Here is a 4,213-nt window from a genome sequence, read left to right as displayed (position 1 = left end):
CCACCATTTAGGTTCAGAATATTTTTATCATCCCCCAAGGAACCTCCATACCCATCAAGCAATGAATCCCCATTGTCTCCTCTGTCTAGCCCCTGACAATCACTAATCTCCTTTCTGCCTTCTCTGTTTCCCTAGTCTAAACATTTCTTTTCCTTTTTTTTTCTTTTTTTGAGAGGTTTTTCTATAGGGCACGTGTTCTCGCCAGAAAGACAGAGAGACAGAAATCAAGAAATCACCCCCCAGGGGGATGGCCACGCCGCAATCCCTTCTCCTCCATTCTCCTCTCGGGATCTTGGGTGTGCACTCACATGCATCCGGCGTGAGTTTAAACCATCAGGTCCAGGACTCCAGGCCCAGGACTCGAACCACAGTCGACTACATGGGAGTCCAGCGACATAGCCATTATGCTAACTGCTCGTCCCCCTAGTCTAAACATTTTATATAAATGGTACCATCTGACATGTAGTTTTTTGTAAATAGCTCCTTTTGCTTAACGTATTTTCAAGGTCTATTCTTGTTGTAGCATTCCTTCAATGTACTGAAATGTACTTCATTTCTGTTATGGTCAAATACTATTCCATTATAAGGTTATAGCACATTTTGTTTTTCCAGTAATCTGCTGTCAGACATTTGGATTGTTTCTACTTTTTATCTATTGTGAATTATGCTGCTATGAACATTCATGCAGAAGAATCTGTTTTCAATTCTTTTGGATATATACCTAGAGTGGAATTGCTGGCTTATATGGTATGTCTATAATGTATTGAGGAACCAAGAAACTTTTCCATAATGGCTGGATCTAACACTGGGAGTAAAATTTGATACAATAACCTGCATTATCTGGTCAACCATATATTAACTCTGGGACCTCATCTCCTAATTTTCCTCTTAATCCCTCTGCATTAGCCATGCTACCTTCCTCTACTGTTCTTCAGGCACACTCCCACCTCAGGGCCTTTGCACTTACTGTCTCTTATGTCCAGAATATTCTTCTCCAGGTAGCTCTTCATGGTGTTCCTTTACTTCTTCCAGATTTTTTGCTCAAATGTCATCTTATCTCTCTAGATAAAATTGCAAACCTAGTTACCCCAGTGCTTCTAAGCCCTCTTTATCCTGTATTAATTTGCTACATTTGCCTTAACATTCAACAACACTGATTGGTTAGGACAACAGAAGTTTATTTTCTTACACTCTAGAGTCTAGAGATCTGACATCAAGTAAAACTGCTTTCTTCTGAGGTCTCCTCCTTGGATAGTACATGGCTATCTTTTCTGTGTTTTCACATAGCCTTCCCTCTGTGCATACCATGTTCAAATTTTCTCTTCTTATAAGGACACCAGTCATACTGGTTTAGGGCCTACCCTAATGACCCCATTTTAAATAAATTAAATTCTTGAAGCCACTATCTCCAAATATAGTCACATTCTGAGTTACTAGACTGAAACATATGAATTTTAGAGAGACATAATTCAGCCCACTTGCTTAAGATTCTTCTGTAACACTTGCCTCTGTAGGGCACATTTTATTTTACTTACACATTACATTTACTAGTTATCATCCTCCTCCTCCACTAAGATATAAGCTCAATTAAGTCAGTTATGTATACCTACTGTGCTCTCTAACATACTCCCAGTGCCTAGAATAGTGCCTGCAAAACAATAGATGCTCAATGGATACGTGTTGGGTAAATGGACATTTTCTACTTCACATGGGAGTTGCTGAAGGCTGGGTGACCTTAGAGTATGAAAACTACCTCCCTCATCATTTGGGCCTTTCATCATGATTAGGAGTCACATCTCCTGAGTAGCCTGTGATTCTTCTCTCATTGAATATCAAGAGTGGCATGTTTTGCTTGATATGAAATCATTCATTGTAAGACCAATGCTAAAAGAAAGCAAATCAATGCTTGGTGAATACATTCTTTTTAATGTGAGTCATGTTAACAAAACTGCAGATTTATGATCCAAGCAACTACCCTCCCTGCTTTGATATTGGGCTTCTGATATTAATTTGATCTATTTATGTCTTATCAATGTACAGAGACTGCTGAGCCAAAGAACCTTTTGGTGACATGGAAAGTACTAGATGAACACTAAATAAAAAATGAGTTCTGGTCCACTATTTGTCCCTAATTTTTTTGTGTAACCTTGGGCATACCACTTCATCTCTAAGGGACTCAGTCTTCTCATGTGCAAAATGAGAGACTAGGAAAAAATTTCTTCTGTGTTCCCAGTCTTACTAAATGTCACCATCATTTACCAAGTTGCTTAGGCCACAATCCTTAGAAAAACCCCGTATTTCTCTGTTTTCCTTACCTTTCTTATCCAATCTACCAATAAGTCTGTCTTGTCCTGTCTATTCTAGCTCTTAAATATATTTTCTATCAGATATATACTCTCCATTTCCACTACTACTTTACTACTCTGGTATAAGCAAAATCATCTCTAGCCCTAACTACTGCAGTAATCAAAGATTACAGCGCTTCTCACCCGAGACTTTTCAAGCATCTTATCCAACAATGTTATTATCGCATATAAAACCACCTTATTTTATTATTTTATTTATATCATGGGCTGTAACCTGAAGTCTAAAAACTCTCAAGTATTCTCAACAGGGTTGGTCTGAGGTGTATATCATACTGGGCAAAGTCTCTTTACAATCTAAATGATGTATAGCGGTTGAACGTATAAATAATAATAATAATAGTAATAGAGAACTCTCATGTCCTGGCCTTGCCTAACTCTTTTTCTTAATTTAAGTTTTTTCCCATAGGGTGAGTACACTGGCTGGGGGAAAAAGAAAGAAAGAAAGAAAGAGAAATAAATTTCCCCCCACAAGGGGGATGGCCATGCTACAATCCTTTCTCCTCCATTCTCCTCCTGGGATTTTGGTCATATGTGCTAGGTATGAGGGGTTTTTTTGTTTCTTTGTTTGTTTGTTTGTTTTTTCTTTTGAGAGGTTTTCGCTATAGGGTGCGTGCGCTCGCCAGACAGACAGAGAGAGACATAGAGACAGAAAGCAAGAAATCACCCCCAGGGGGATGGTCACGCCACAATCCCTTCTCCTCCATTCTCCTCTCGGGATCTTGGGCACGCACGCACACACGCCTGGCGTGAGTTCTAAGCCACCAGGTCCAGGACATGAACCGCGGTCGACTACGTGGGAATCCAGCAAAATAGCCATTATGCTAACTGCTGGTTCCCGTGTGTATGAGTTTTTGGGCTACCAGGTCTGGAACTTGAACCATGGTCAGCCATATACGAGTCCAGCATCTTAACCACTATGCCACCTGCTGACCTTTTTGCCTAACCCTTTAGGTTCATCTCTGCCTTACTCCTCATGCTTCAACCCTAAGATACCCTCCACACTAGTATCTTACTTGCTCAAGCACCTTAACCTGAACTTGGAGCCTCATTCACAATTCCCATCCACAATTCACATCAGGCACACACTCAAGCCTCTCCTTCCCCACCAACTACCACTCATGTGTCAAGACTCACTACATGCCATGCAGAAATTATTCATTTTATCCACACTTTTAACAAATTGCTTCTGATTTGTGTTTCCACAGAGTTTTGCATTCCCCTATAACAGCATCATCTCTTTGTGTTGTAATTATCTACTTTGTCACTATTCTCCCTCATAAGACTATGAACTCCTCAAAGGCAAGAATATTTTGTTCATCTTGGTACTTTTGGTGCTGACCTCCCAATGTCTTGTGTGGAATAGTACTCAGAAGATAAAGTGAAAAGGAACCCAAAGTTTCCCTTCCAGGATAAGTACAAAGATTCATAAAAAAATCATTTGGACCAAGTAAAAAACATTGATTCTGGTCCATACTCAGTCTTTTATTAACTGTGTGACTGAAGTACATTCATGTAAAATAGGTTTATACTATACTATGTGCCAAGCACTGTGTTGGCTGATTTAACCCAAACACACAATTTAATTCGAATAAATAACCTCTGAGATGGAGAGCATTCATATTATTACTATTTTAGAGAGATAAAGCAACAGACTTCCAGTGACCAGCAGATGGTATAATAGTTACATTGCTGGACTCCCACATAGTCGACCACGGTTCAAGTCTTGGACCTAGTGGCTTAAAATTCACTCCCAGCTCATGAGCACACATGCCCAAAATCCTGAGAGGAGAATGGGGAAGAAGGGATTGCAGTGTGGCCATCCCCCCTGGGGGGTGATTTCTCGCTTT

Source organism: Tupaia chinensis, unplaced genomic scaffold (assembly GCF_000334495.1).
Source record: "Tupaia chinensis unplaced genomic scaffold, TupChi_1.0 Scaffold144058_2, whole genome shotgun sequence".
NCBI classification, from domain to species: Eukaryota; Metazoa; Chordata; class Mammalia; order Scandentia; family Tupaiidae; genus Tupaia; species Tupaia belangeri.
The sequence above is the reverse complement of the archived record's forward strand: the minus strand, read 5'-3'. Positions refer to the sequence as shown.